Raw genomic sequence first — 14,800 nt, 5'->3', positions numbered from 1 at the left:
GGAGAAGAGGGAAGTATTTTGTTTTGTTTTGTGTTTTTCTCTTGTTTTTTTGGAAGCACTTGACTCTCGTCAACCCGGCCATAAACGGGAAAAAAAGCACGGGTCTGGACCCATCTTTGCGGTTTAGTTTAAAAGTACTCCAATCCGTACCTTTTATTTTAAGGCGTGTCAAAATACACGAACGCTCCAAAGAGGACCGGCTAAACCGGTGTCCAAAGATTGCTCATTTAAACGTTAAAATTCAAAAAGTGCGGTCCTTGCCACACTTTGGGTGAAGACTGACCTTTTTTCTGCAGTTGAAAGCCGGTCTTGTCAATCGGAGGCGTGAGACGCAAGTTTAAAAATGGCAACTCACGAGTGCGCGATCAGACTTGTGTTCAGTCATGTGTTTGAGGCCAAGTTCACTCTCAAGATGACGCAAGTTGTGAAAAGCGATTACAATGCAGCTTTTTGCGTGTGTCGGTGCCGAATAAAGTATTATCGAGACCCACTTGCACCGCTTGCGATGCAAAATGATAAAAAATCTTGCGGAAAATTGCATGTGAATTTGAGCTGGATCATATAGTGAAGCGTAGGTTATCGTAAATAACGCAAACCGACTTCGACAAACGGGCAAAGAGCGAATGAGTTTGTTTCTTAAGTACAATCACGTAGTAACCTTTATAACGAGCATAAGTACGAAACATCCAAATAAACACCGTTGAGTAATTCTTTCCTGTACTGATTGCTGTTTTATTTTCCTCGACAATTTGCCGGTGTAAATAAAATCTTTTTTTTTTCTTTTCTTCTTTTTTTTTTTTTCATTTTTAACTTTGGACGTTTTTGGAAGTCCGAAGGTTGAGATCTATATTTTCTTTTTTAACCTTGGAAGTTTTAGGTAGTGCGAAGGGGTAATAATATCTTAATGACCAAGTAGAAACATAAAGCCGGAATTCACCAAATTAAAAGTTTGGTACCCTTAGGACGTGAAAGTTAATTAATTTTTGTTTTTCAACTTCTTGGCTGCAGGAAACCTTGATCAGTTTGAAGTTAGAATAATAACAACTATTTCCGTTTCAATGGAATTAGTATTTAAAAAATCTCAGCACTGGAGGGCAGAACCCCGCGCTTCGTTATTCCGTTCCCGATGAGCTCCTTGCTTTCACACATACAGGCTACACAGGGGACCCCTCGCTTCTTGGTCATGGTTCCCGCCCGCCGTATCCCGTGTCGTTCCTCGAAACCCACTTGAGGTTCCTCCAGTAAATTCGTCACATAAGGGACAAAATAAGGGACAAAAAATATTTTCTTTTGAAGTTGGCGCATTTGCCCTCTAGTCTAGACTTCTAGTCTACATAGATGCCAAGTCAGAAAAATGATTTTGCCTCACGTGCTTCTAGTACGCTGGTGCAAGTCGCAAAATGACTCACAAGAATAAATAACCTTAAATTTTGTCATCTGTTTGTCAAATGATCAACAACTCACGCCATTCTTCTCGTCTGGTTCTAGTTTGTTCTCGGTTCACGGCGTGATACATACATACATACTTACATAAATACCTAAACGTCTATTTCAACTCGAATTTATATGTAGGTAAGATAAGCTAGTATCTTCAAGAGAAAAGATAAAAACTAAATCAAAACTAAGGGTGTGTTCGATTGACCCTATTCTGGAATATGAAAAGATACGACGATGACAAGAAATCCCTCATAAGGAGTTTCTGGAGCTACCGGCGTGTGAGACAGCTCTTAAATTATCATGTGTCAGCGAAAGTTTGTAGAAATGTCTTCCCAAATAACTTATGAAGAGAAATCTAACAGCTATTCCGCTTATTCTTATTCCGGAATAGGGTCAATTGAACGCAACCTAAACTACATCCTAAAATATACTAAAATTCAGGTACAAAAGTCATTCAAATTGGTTGAGAAAACCACTGCTTCTCCCCAGTCAATTAAAATTAAATTGCCGTATTGCTCTAATGAAGTCATTTGGCGCAGGGGCAGCTCTAAGCTTGTCTGGTAAGGCCGGAGTTCCTGTACTTTGCAGCCGTTTAGCTAAATGATTTCAAACCATAAGTTGGTGTGGTGTTAACAAAGCTTATTAAAGAGTACCAAAACAGCTAAATAGAGACATTCCAACTCAGGCAAATTCAAAACATAAGCACTCGAAATAACCTCAAAAGCCGTTTTCGTTTGAGGGGAGCCATACGCGTTAAAACTAGAGTAATCGAAAAGAGTTGGAACCACTCTCGGAGAGAAAAGTTTTAAGAAAAACTAAATTCTACAAGGATAAAAACTCACCGTTCGATCGTGATCTGGCAAGTAGCTAATATTTAGCTTTGCGTCTGGAGATATTTGGATATATAAACGTCTGTTTAAAATAATATGCGCCAAATAAATAAACAAAAGTTAAAACTCTTGCGGATTCGTGTGGGTTAAGGTTAATTAAGCCGGCGGTCGATTTCCGGGATTTTAATTTGGGCGGACACGTGCTAACTTCCAAGGTGGGGTGAGCGCAATCATATTAAATACCAAACTATCGGATTTCAAACTATAAACCCACATTTTATCAGAGCTAGACGGAAGCAAACAACTGGAATTACCGAAATAGATCGAGATGTAAGCGCGTGCATGATCTGGCGTGCGAGTTTCAGTTGATTCTTGTCAGCGGGGGTGTTTGATTAGAGACCAGTCACGACTTGCATTCCAGCACGAGAATACCACGTTCATGTATGGAATATTTTAGGGAGCTTTTAAAGCAACGACGACGGCAACTATTAAGAGAAATTTGAGTTTTTTCAAACGTAGTCGCGATTGTTCCAACTCGCTTTAAATGTCAAACGTAGGTGAAATTTCCTGGAATTGAATTCTTAGAGACCGCACCCAAGTTTAAAAAGGCAAAGAAAAATTCCCCGTCGTGTGTTTACGTCCTCCATAAAACATCCCATCAGGAAATTTCACGTCATAGTCGTGTAGTGAAGGCAAAGAAATGTACCAAAAAGTGTATAGACGTGCAGAGTTGTTGTTTTGGTTATTAGACTATTTAACTTTTGGTGAGCAGCGGAAGCGAAAGGAGTATTTTGATATTTATAAAAAAAAATTGAGCTTGTTTTAGCTGTTCACTTTGTAGTCTGTTGCTTATTGCTTAGCTTTCCATGAGTGATTCCTAGCTTTTCTATTAATATTTTAAGGAATCTTTCGGGTGTAATGTTAGCCATTAGCGAGAGCGTGCTCAGCCTCGTTCCCAGGATCCTCTGTCTTGACTCTTGGGAGCGAGGTTGGTGCGTGCTTTGAATGGTTTCAAGCCGTGTTTGCATAAACATGCACGGTAAATAGGAAATATAAACCATTTTGTCAGCGTTTCCATTTAACAGCTAGACAACAAGCTCGAGGTTTCCATTGGTTGATAGTTCACCTCGAGTCAACTATCAAGTTGATAGAAATCGACAAAAATCGATAAAATGGTCTATTCAGTTCTAGTTAGTTGGTTTGTGAGTTAAGTATTTTTTCTTGCGAGCGCTCCCAGGGAAGTACAGTGTATCGAAAATTATTAAAAACTGGACCATTGTATAATGCAATTCCAGGATTTTGTTAGCTTAGCGACCACGATATATTTAAAATAACAATTATTCCTCGAGCGTGCGTTGGATATGAGATGATAGATAGCCGCGCCGAGTTGGCTATAATCATCTCATATCCAACAAGCGCAAGTGGAATAATTGTTTTATTAAAGACAATGAAGAAATATTGCTAGATCTTACTGATTTCGCTGTTCCATTTCGCTAACCAGCAGACAATTCAATGGTCGCCATCTCTCGGCCATGGTATAATGGCTCATATACCATGGCCGCTAAGCCAATCAAATCCCTCGAATTGCATTATACAATGATTCAGTTTTTAATAAAAGCCATTATTATACCATGCCAGCGACCATTAAATTGTCTTCCGGTTCTTCTTGCAAAACGAAATCAGCAAGATCAAGGGATATTTCTTGATTGTTTTTGACAAACAATGACTCCACTCATGCTTGTTAATATGAGATGATTATAGCCAACTCGGCGCTACGCCGGCGCCTCTTTGGCTATCTAGTGAAACAATTGTTAATTAAAAGGGCTTGTGTAGCCAATAAGATTGCGAGTTTGCCTAATAACGGTCACTAGGTTATGCCAAATAGTGGCGGATAGAAAGTCTTGCAAAAGTTTGCGGAAACTCCAAAGTAACAGTTGAAACACTCTCCTATAATTCGTGCTGCGGCCATTATAGTTGCTCTTTCTCCCTTAAAACTCTATGGAAACACAGAGAGTTTTTTCCATTTCTTCACTCAGTGATACTCACGAGAAAAAAATAAGTTCATGTGATTGCTTTGAGCAAGTTTTTGCGTTATATTTGTACGTTATATTCTATTATGGTTGAGGCTAAGCTAAGACTGGGCATGCCTAATTTTTTTAGAGAGCTGAGTCTGAAAACAGAGTAAATTATTTCAGTTTATTACACCCATTTTGAAATCACTGGCGATCCTTGCAATCTGATTGGCTCTTAGCCGTGCGATTTATTCACTAATCGCACTATTTTTTGCTCTAAATCGTATCCTTTTTTAGCCCATCAAAATGAAAATGAAACCGGGTTTTCTCAAGAGAATAAATAAATATTAATATTGATAAAAACCTGTGTGATTTCAAAATGGGCGTAATAAAGTGGTAATTGAACTTCGTGTCGTGCAATTTTGGTCTGTTTTCAAATCGAACTCGCGCTGCGCGTTCGTTCGACTTTGAAATCAGGCGCATGATTTCAGACCAAATTGCACTCCACTCAGTTCAATTACCATTATAAATCACTGTTAGTGACAAGATCTAAGTAGAGAATTTTTATACGTTGCAACTGGACGATAAAAACACACTGCATGCGTTATTCTTTGTAGTACACACAGTGATACTTTGACCAGAGGAAAAACTGATTGTAAACGACGTTCTCGCTAAATCTTACTCTTGGCATATTGTTTACAAGTTGTCAAACTCTTTGCCTCGAACGTTCTTATAAAAAATTACTGTTATTAGACACCTTTAGATTCTAATACGAGTGCGAGTTTTTCCAATAGACATAAAGTGCGCGCGCGTAAACAAGTGTTGTTTTGGTGGGAAAACCAGAGAGCAGCCGTCATTTTACTACGAGTTTTTGTGAGAACGGCGTAGTGGCGAAAACAAGCCCTCGGAACGAAGGTGATATCGCCTTAGCTATCATCACTCAAAACAACTGCGTCAAATTCGTTGCTCACTAAGAGCAAAATGAAGTTTCCTGGGATATATCTCTTCTTAGTACTTCGCTAAAACCTTGTAGTCAAAGCTCCTTCTCTAGCCAACTTGCTAAGATCTACTTTTTCCGCGTAGTCATAAGCCATGAAAAAATACGTCTGTATTAGCAGGCACCGTCCTTATATAGAAGCATTTTTGCGCGGTTATGTCCTTGCGGAGGAAGCAGATTTTAGCAAGGGCTGTTGAAATCCCAAAAGAAAATTGGGTGTAACCAGGCATTTTTTAGAGATAATTAAGCAACAATTTGTCTAAAAAACAGTAAAATACAAAGCAGTGTATGGTTGGCTTTTCCAAATTGAAGCTTTATTATCTCTGAAAAATGCATGATTACCCCTCAGTAATTTTTTTTGATGCCAAGAGCACTTGCTAAGTTCTACTTTCTCCGTTTGGTTTTAAACCGCGCAAAAATATCACTGTATTAATAGGCACCACTAATAGGAAACCCAAGTTTATCTCGAGATGCGCAGAACGTATGCGCAGTAACAAAAGCAGGCACCGTCCTTAAAAGGTTAAAAATAGTATACTTTCGTCTTGCTATCTTTATTACGTGTTGTAAGCTTACACAATAAAGATTAAATACTGTGCCAAGATAAACTATTCTTATTCCTGATTATTTTTCCCTAACCGCTAAACCTGAGCATAATTGACATGTAACTATTTCAAGAGTGGACTCTGATAACAATAGCATTGCTTCACGTAGTTGTTAGCCAGAGAAGATTCTAGTTGCAGCTATCACGCGGAAAAAATTCCACTATTGGCTTAACTTCGAGTTTCATTCACTTTTTGGATTACGTGCTCTGAAAAAATAGTCTTCATTTTCTTTAAAAACATGTTCAGACCTAGTGGCCTTAAGCCTGGTTTTCACTAGCAATGCAAGCACGGGCGTAAACACAAGCATGGGAGCTTTATGTCAAGTGAAAACAAACGCGACGCAAGTACAAGTACAAGAAAAGGAAAATTTTGATCCTTGTGCTTGTGCTTATGCTTGCATCGAGGCCGTTTTCACGGTGAAATAAGCATTCTTATGCTTGCGCTCGTGCTCGCGTTGTTAGTGAAAACCAGGTTTTAGTAACAGTCACCCGAAGTATTTTAGTACATTTAAAAAAAGAAACTATTAAAAAAGCTCAATAAAAATATCACCATCCTACTTCAAACGTGATCTGCATAAATTCTTAGAACTCAGTGATTATTTGAAAAGAACGGAAAGCAAATGTTTCGAGTTACATCAAGAGAAAATATTGGTGAAATTCCTGACAAAAAAAATACTGCTGCACTACGTGCTTTAAACGTTTGATACATAACGTTCATAGCTGGCACACGTCAAAATTGTTACTCACAATATTTAGAGCGCTTTTCATCATCTGAGTTTAAAAGTAATTTCCCGTTTGTTTTGGTTTTGGTTTACTGTGTTCTGTGATTGGCTAGCAATACTCGCGCCATTGAGAAGCCAACCAAAACCAATTGTGACTTGGTCGGACGTGTTTTCCCGCGCTTGGCGCCGGTTACATGCATTTGCTTCGTGTTCTGATTGGTTCATTATGCTGTTTAGGTCTGTTGTGATTGGTCAGGGTAATTACGTCAGCCCACTTTAAAAAAGAGTGATAACCTGGGTCGAGAGTAGCTGCCCAAGCGATTATGGAAAGGTTTGGGGGACGTTGGCCATATTATCATCGCATTCAGCGTCCCCCCAAACAATCCCACAATCGCTTGGGCAGTTACTCTCTGCGTCAAAACATCATTATGACAACACAGAAAACATTGTACTGTTTAGCGACTTGTGTAGGCAAACAACGCGATCGACATGAACCAGATTCGGACTCATTGCGCGCCTATATTACTTTTCCCATTGCTACGCGTTTCTGCACGGCCGCCAAGTGAATTTTCGCACGCCTCAGGTTTTTTTGTTTCCGTTTCTCTCGCAAAATCTTGTCCAAGAGAAAAAAAAGGCAGATAGGCAGGACCACAGATGAATTATGAGGTTCCAGCAACAGTGAAATTGTAATTTCATCACTTTGAGTTAAGAAAAGAAGCGCAAATACATGTACGTGTTAAATTTCAGATTTTTCACATCGTTAAAGCCATTGCCAGTTTCATTGTAGTACATTTAATCTCTAGTCATTAAGATTAATGCTTATTAGTATTATTCGTATATCTCTTACGCCATCTGATACGCTGAAGTGAGCCACGCCCAGTTAGAAATTAAACCCATTACTCCGAAGGGGAACCAAAATAAATTTTGAGTGAGAACAATCGCATTTTTGAATTTACAGCACTGATGATGAAAAAGAAAACAAGCAAGACATACTTTCCATTTGACTAAACAAATGGACTAAGTTTCGTCCACAGACCGCGGAAACACTGTACTGATCTGGATCTTCCTTGCATGAATCTACGCAGGACTCAAAAAAGTGGTAAGCTTATAAACAGAGATAAGAATTCTGTTATTTGTAATTGGATTTGAAAAGGTATTATGAAAGCCTGCGCTTAAGCAATTCTATAGGTAGCGATGACTGTGCGGTTTATCGTAGCTCAAATGATTACACGTCATGAATAAAGGTACAACAAACACATAGTAGAATAAGCTATGTCAGAAAAGGTTCTTTCTTAAGCCCTAATACAACGGAAAAAATTCTCCTATCTTGTCCCCATACTTTTCTTATAAAAATACTTGGGAGAAATTATTAAAATATCAAGAAAATTCCATTATATAACATTATAACACGTTCTTTTCCGCAATATGGCGTAAGACTGTGGAATGAGATACTGCGTTGTATAACAGATTTACCTAAGAAAGAATTCAAAGGAGAAATTCGCCGGCTTCTCCTCAATATCTTGGTTAATGAAAATGACTGTATTGAAACGCCTATCATAGTACAGAAAATAGGTCTCGCCAATTAGTTGCAACTAGTTAATTTTTCGACTTTTTTTCTTTTTTGTGAGTGTGTGTGTTACTCGTGATTTCTCTACCTCCCCTAAATTTTATTTGTTCTGTTTTTGATTGTAGTAACTGTAATAATATTATGGCCCGCCTAGATTAGCTCTCGCTACCTGCGAGCCAGTCTCTCTTGTTTGCCAAATTTTTGAATTTTTGAAAAAACTTGAAGCTTGAGCTTCAAAATTCACTTTCGGTGTTCATATCCTTAATTCTCATGACCTCAGGGGTTGAACAAGCATTGATACTACAAGGCAAGAGACTATGAGGTAGTCTCTTGTACAAGGTCATTGTGAGGGCTTAAAGGGTTAGGGCTTTCATGAGAGTCTTGCATAGAGCTATAGTCCTGTATCAGGACTCCCTCTATCTCCTCCCTGCATACCCTATGCAGGGAGGAGATAGAGGGAGTCCTGATACAGGACTAGCATAGAGCATACTTAAAGCAAGACTTCTTACGTATAAAATAGAGCGGCTTCCAATTGTCGTAAAACCAAAACCAATTGGTGAAAGTAATTACTCTGGCCAATCGCAACAGACGTAAACAACACAACGAGCCAATCAGAATTCGAAGCAAATACATGTAACTGGCGCCAAGCGCGGGAAAACGCGTGCGGCTAAAACACGATTGGTTTTGGTTTGGATTCCCATTGGTTGAGAAAGTGGCGCGAGTTTTGTTTACCAATCACAGAGCGTAGTAATGAAAAACCAAAGCAAACGCAAAATTGATTTTGACACTCAATAGGCCATTTCCGATTTGCTGTGAACCTCACTATGAAAGCGAGGCTAAGTGCAAAACTTTTGATATAAAATTAGTTTTGTTTGCATGTGGAATGAAAACTAATTTTCATAACAAAAACTTTGCACTTAGCCTTGCTGTCATAATGAGGTACAAAGCAACTCGGAAATGGTCTGAAAACCGCTCTAAACGTATAATAAAGTAATTGCCAAATACGACTTGAAAAAATAGTTAATTATACGATATTTTCGTGTGATTTAAATCTTTTTCAAGATACAACTGAAATTACAGCAAAATTCCATACAACGGGTTGACGTAACCGGCGAATATATATGGGAGAAAAGCTATCCAAACCATAAAAAAATACTCACGTTCAGTTCTCTAAGAAATAGGCTCTCACTTATCGAAATGTTAACAAGTTCTCCCAGAGGTAGTCTTGTGTAGTCTTGCCAGTCAGTTCTCACCAAAATGCCTCACTACCGGTTATCACTCCAACAGTGAATTGTAAAATTTGCACTGATTGCGTAGTAGGATAAATACCACACTTGGAGAAAAGCGCGATATTTTTAAGAGAACTAAGAAGTTTAAAACTTAAAACGAATAGTCAGAATTTGAACAGCTTATATAAAGAGGCGGAAGCACGCGAACGAAAGAGGCTCGGCACCGCTTGGCACGCGAATGCTTCGTCGATGGCGTCCAACAAGGGCATGCAACGAGAACTTTAAATCAAAACACTCAAAACGTTGTTACCTGGATTCCCAAATCATGATTTTATGGCCTTTCAAAAGGCAAATTTGTTAAGCTAGTACAATTTGATCTGTCTCTGCTTTAGCTGAAAATTTAAATTGCCGACACTTTTAGGGAGTGGGACCTTATTCTTCGAATTTACGATGAGCTCCCGTTGGCTTTCCGAAAATGCTACCTGACCTTTTTAGCGCTTTAAACAACGCATTTACCCCTCTGAAAACAAAAAGAGATTAGTTTTTAAGCATTGCGAAAGTTTGAGGTGATCCTTCGCTAAAGAAAACACTTGTTTTGTTTGTTTTTTTCTCAATTTAATCCGTATTTTGGAGGTACGTTAAAAATGTTTTTGCAAACAAACATACATCTAAAAACCACTCACCCACTTGGTACAGGGACACGGGCTGTAATTTAAATTCAAGTCATGGGCACTGGGGGCTGAAATTTTTAATTTTCTCCGCTTTCACTTTCCAGTTATTGATTGGCTTAACGGCCATGGTATATGAGCCATTATACCATGCCCGAGAAATGACGACCATTACTAGTAAATTGTCTTCTGGTTGCTCTTATAAAGCGAAATCAGCAACATCTATCAATATCTCTTGATTGTCGGTTTTTGATAGAACAATCATTCCACTTGCGCTCGTTGGACTTGATATGGTTACAGCCATCTCGGCGCACACGCCTCGTTGGCTATCTATCATCCCAGAGCGCTTGTGGAATAATTGATAATTAAACTGAACAGATCTACCTTTATCAACCACACAATTTTTGGGGGTCATGCATTCAGTTCAAATTTGAAAAGACCTTACCGGAACGTAAGTACTCTGAGAGGCTTTCTGATCCTTTAAACCTCTTGTTTTCTTATATCCATAGACTTTCTGCTATCTCACATTGAGAGACCCCTCAAAGGTTTCTGAGCTAAACCAGTGACCTTTCAAGATGAAATATAATGGCTTCTTATATTTTAAGTTCAGTCTTAAACGCTCAGTTCCTCAAAGGTTTCGGAGCTAAACTGACCTTTCAAGATGAAATATCATGACTTCTTTGATTTTAAGGTCAAGTTTAAACGGCTTGAAGACGGTTCTAGAAGGTGGTCGTTGCAAAGAATCTGAGAGCTCAAGAAGTCGACTTGACGATGAATCACATGATTGGTTTGAAAACCGTTGAGATACTCTTTTAAGTGATCAGCTAAACGATGTTTAAGGGGGTTCAAACTCCTATTAATGAAAAATACCAAGAGTGCCCTCAACGTTTGCAGGTGGTTCCACGTTTGCAAATCGGATATACTCCAGTGCCGGAAAACGAAAAGAACTTCTCGATAGCTCCTTTAGGGGATTTCATCCGAAGACTCAAGAGCTAGAACCACTTGGTACAGCATAACAAACAGCAACACAGGAAAGTTAGTAATGTATACGAGTGGTTATTAATCTAGGATTTCTTCTATAGCGTGAAAGCTTAAGTTCACCTTGTACAACGTAATGAACAGCACCACAGGAAAGTAATGCTCAGTAGCTTTTATTTAAATAGTGATAGTTTAGGATTTCATCCACAGACTCCAAAGTTAGAACCACCTTGTCCAGCATATTAAACAGCACCAAAGGAAAGTACTGCTCAGTAGCTTTCATTTGAATGTTCGCACTTTAGGATTTCAACCACAGATGCAAAAGTTAGAATCACCTTACACAGCATAATAAACAGCGCCAAAGGAAAGCACTGCTCACTAGCTTTTCAGTAAAAACCAGTGATAAACTGTGTTTGCAAGGACCACCGTGACAAAATAAAAGTACCGGATCCTGTAGTGAAGGATCTAATCAGCAAAAAAATTGTAAAGCAAATAATCTAAAAAAAGAGCAAGGCTGATTTTAAGGTCAGGGAAGTATTTTTTCCAATATTTCGAAAGGCACGGCCTTTCATCTTCAGGGTATGTTTGAGACTAGCTTTTCCTACTTTAGAATCTCGAAATTTTGGACATTTTCCTCTAAAGCGTAATTACTTCAAACTGTGAATGGGAAAAGTACGATCGAAGTTCTTTTTTAAATTCATTTTTGCTCCAATCTGACAGAGAAAGGACGGCCTAATGTCCGTAAAATTGGGGCAGAGTTTATCCGATTTTGCTCCATGCTGCGCAAACAGGGCTACTTTCGAAGACTGTTTTCTGGCCCAAGTACTTTTCATTTCCGTTTTTCGTGCAAACAAGCCCAATGTGTTTGTAAAATTGTAACATTGTGAACGTTGTAACCTTCAAAAAAACTAAAATCGAATTTTTGGTAATGAATACTATGTGCATAAAATGCGAGGTTTTCGCTTTCGAAATGTCTTCAGAACGTTTCAGGAAGGCGATCCAGATCATTACAACGTTTGACTTGATTGAAAGGAAGTTGTTAAAGCTCTGTAAAGCTTACTTTTAATCCGGGTTATACAATATTAATTTCAATATGATCTCTGCACGATTCATATAATCCAATAAAAATTCGTTTATTTCCAACTCCACTTTAAAAGTACTGTCAGCGAAACAAGTATAAATATGCCGCAATGTTCATAAATTTAGTTATTTGTAAATAAAAAGGGAAAAAAAGATCGGTTTTCTCAACTGCCCAAGGCCTTATCCTGTTTCCGTTTTTCTTAGATCTTTTGGCTACTTATCATAACAGGTTGTGTTGGATAATAAATATTTTAGTATCGCTGTATATTTTCTTTCCATTTGGACTGGTCACTTGGCTGGTTCGTTGAAATATATCTACCACGGTATACAATCCGTAAAAACGCAAAGATACACAGCGATTCTGCACATCAATATTGTGGTACTGTTTTTCAAAAGTCTCAGTTTAGGATAGAAAAGAGGTTTTGCATGAACAGCTACTGTTTCCAGACCTGATGAGGCAAGATAGTCTTTCGTTCTAATTCCATTAGAGTGAACAGCAAAAATTAAGTATGATCATTTGTCATTTTGAAGAGTTAGGACGAATGGAAATACTTACAGAATAAGTGTTCTTACTAACATACTTACCTACAACTAAAACCTGTATCTGTACATGGCCACAGCCATTCTCATAACAGATAGGTAATTGCCCACCCAGTATTTGGTGCTATTTACCTATTATTCCACGTGCGTGCGTTCGGATAGATAGCCAACGAGGGGCGTAGCGCCGAGTTGGCTATGATCATCAGTTTCATATCCAACAAGCGCGAGTGGGATAATTGTTTATCAAGATATATTGCTAGATCTTTCTGAATTCGCTTTGCAAGAACAAACACAACTGGTCTAAGTTCAATTGTCCAGACTTCAAGCGTTATGATTACCAATCCAATGTTGAAAAACCGTCGATGAGCGTCTTCAGCCATCGATGGACTCAGTCGGAATGGATCATTGCCACTTGAAAAACGTTAGGATAACGTTTTTCCTTTTCTCTCATTTTCGTTTTCAAAATATGCTAAGACAGATCATAATATTTTCCTAAGTGAAGGTATTGTTGCCTGATTTTCACAGAAAAGCCGATCAAAATCTTCTTGACACTTCCCCTTTAAAAGCGCATTTTTGACGAAAATCCAATTTTTTTTTCAGAAAAAAAAAAATTGTGAGCTAAAAAATACAACTTAATCCTGTAATTTTTTTTATATTAACCCCAGTCTCTCTTTACTGGTGATATTTCTCTTGCTTCTTTTCCGTCTAAATAAATAAACATTAAAAGAGATAAATTTTTGTTAGTGAGTCGATGGCCAACTAAAACAATGACTTTACTTTCGATTCTGTTTTTTGTGTATTTATCCTGGTATTATTTCCTGCTACAGTTGTTTCGCCTAGAATTAGAACTAAAGCAGCTTAATTTCCAGTCACCAATCACCAAAGGGCTTTTCTGAGCACTGATCCGATTTTTAAAGAATTTTCAGTCTATAATCCGGATAAACGTAGCTGCTCAATTCAACTTTTCAGCCACTTGGAGTCCATCTATTTTGACCGCAAGTATTTCTGGTACAGCGCGCAAGAATCGACTTGATTTTCTTGATCAAATTAGCTCACATGCTCCCGGAAAGATTTATCAAACATTCTTTGATGTAGCGAATGAAGCAGCTTGCAAAACATTGATGGCTAATTTCCATTTTCTTGTGTCTAATCTAAAGCGCTGCGAGAGGTGACGGTGGGAGACTTGTAATACGAAAAGAAAGCCGATATGAAACATGGACGGTTTTAAATGAAGCAACCGAACCGCGAAATTGAACAGTGTCCGTTTGTCTTTTTACAACGGTTATGGCTTGTTTCAGTCGTTGTTTTAAAGGCTCATGGCGCCTTTGCAACTTTTGTGGCTTTATTTAGGATACAGGGGGTTGGTGCTAATTAAAGACTGCGTCTAAAAGTTAAGCGGCCATAACATAAGAACCCTTTATATATCTGTAGCTTTTGAAGCCCGAGATAAAGGGATTGATAGAAATCTTAATGAAGACGCCGAAATAGTTTGCTTCTATTTTAAGCAAATCGAAAAAAAGGAAAACAGAAACTATAAACTATAATTCCCGGTAACACCTGTTTCCTGTGCAATATTCTCTAAACTTTGTTGTACACGTTTCGTTTAGCCTTATAAAAATCAATTGTACAATTAAGTTCTAAAAATTAACAACAGTTTACTCGTCTCCATTTGTTAACTATTCAATGCCTTCTTTTAAAACTCCTGTACTAAATCAAATGATTCGTAACACGCTTAAGTGCTTTACAGATAATATATACACAGACTAAACGCTTCATCCGCTTTTGCCTCAAGCCACCTCTGACCTAAATTATAATCTTTGTATTGGAAGTCACATTTTTAAACACATCAGGTCATGCATAGATATTTTTCGCTCGCCGCAACCACGTTCTTTAGTTCAAATATTTTGCATTTTTTCATATGTTGTCCGTCTGAAATTTTGGCTCAAGCGACGAAAGTTTGGATGATACGCGCACATCCGGTTGAAGATGAATCAGTGATAGCCACCATATCGTGAGTCCACGTTTAGAAAACGTGTGTTTTTACATGAACTACTCTTTTAAAAAAATCGACACCGCTTTCTTCAAAATGAACACAAATTGCAACTCTGCGATATCTCTTCTAGATATAGCACTGTTGCA

At 38.2% G+C, this 14,800-nt stretch overlaps 1 protein-coding gene across 4 annotated transcripts in view; it reads right to left on the bottom strand.

The window, feature by feature from the left end:
* Window positions 1-14,800, bottom strand: part of LOC146455082 (kalirin-like) — a 139,428-nt gene that overhangs the window by 124,329 nt on the left and 299 nt on the right. The window contains exon 1 of one of the 4 annotated variants that reach the window (XM_085094654.1): window positions 2,280-2,408. The exons of 2 other annotated variants lie outside the window; for them this stretch is intronic. The gene's annotated coding sequence lies outside the window, so the exon portion shown is untranslated. Of the gene's footprint in view, window positions 1-2,279; window positions 2,409-14,800 lie in introns of those variants that run through there. One more of the 4 variants, XM_085094657.1, reaches the window with a different exon arrangement.

This window comes from Pavona decussata, unplaced genomic scaffold, assembly GCF_977016875.1.
Source record: "Pavona decussata unplaced genomic scaffold, jaPavDecu1.1 SCAFFOLD_286, whole genome shotgun sequence".
NCBI classification, from domain to species: domain Eukaryota; kingdom Metazoa; phylum Cnidaria; class Anthozoa; order Scleractinia; family Agariciidae; genus Pavona; species Pavona decussata.
This window is presented reverse-complemented; position numbering and strand designations above follow the sequence as displayed.